Below are 1,076 nucleotides of genomic sequence, written 5' to 3'. Positions count from 1 at the left end.
TTGGTACCAACTTCTTGCTCGACCTTTCCAGTGGCTCCATGTTTCTTTTCTTTCTTCCCCTTCTCCATCACATTATTCTCGTTTTTTCGGATCTTTTTTTTTTTTTTTGAAGACTGATATTATGATGTGACGAATAAGGAGGTAATACATGATCGTTCTGAGTGCCACTGGTGGTTCTGATTTCACGACCATTCTGGTTTTCCACCCCTGCTCTTGCGCAGTTCATTGGTTATGGAGCGGTTGCTCCCTTAATCTGCTTGTTCTCCTTTCCTCTCCGACCTTTTTGCACATATCTGCACATATGACAATGAAAAACAAATGCATGAAGGTGGAATAAAGGCTAAGGTGCAGGGTGGGAACTAGCTAAAGATGAGCTAGCCACTCAGGATCAACAAGATGGACAAAAAGGATAAGAAGTTCTGAGTGTGTTCTCGTTTCCCTGATCTAATGCCCATAACAAGAAGAATTTGAGTCAAGATTAGGTTCAAGTTAGGTGGAGTTAAGTCTACCCAGTGTAACCTGATCGGCTGAGAACTTCTGGAGAATCAAGTGAGATATGTCAGGGTGTTCCAGGTCCATATGTGTGTCTTTCGTCACTGCTAAGGTCACTGAATAAGATAATTAAAGCACGAGGTGGTCAGTGATCAACATGGAATAAGGTCCTAATTCCCACAAAGTTTTGACTGACTCGATCATAAAAACTGACTCAAAAGAAAAATGAAAGAAAGAAACGAGTTAGTAAACGACGAAAACCCTCCCCCAGACTTACTTCACAACGTCCCTGGTGTGAAAATAAATGAGAGAGAAGGTGAAAACAAGAATAAACATTTTTTTTTGTTGAGTTACTTACCTGAGTGGAGCGGGCACTCCATGAAAATTCTGGGTGTTCTATCGTCAGATGGTCGCCTGGAACAGCCGCTCTTTTCAGAGGGCAGGTTGTTCCATTGCTGCAACCCAGAATTTTTGAAGTATTTCGGGTTTTTCTGCTTTTTGACCTGAGACTCAATAAACTAAAACAAAAAATAAGTAAACAAAAACAAAACGAACTTATATACACTTACCCCAGTGGGTTGCCT

This window comes from Brassica oleracea, chromosome C5 (assembly GCF_000695525.1).
Source record: "Brassica oleracea var. oleracea cultivar TO1000 chromosome C5, BOL, whole genome shotgun sequence".
In the NCBI taxonomy this organism is placed as follows: domain Eukaryota; kingdom Viridiplantae; phylum Streptophyta; class Magnoliopsida; order Brassicales; family Brassicaceae; genus Brassica; species Brassica oleracea.
This window is presented reverse-complemented; position numbering follows the sequence as displayed.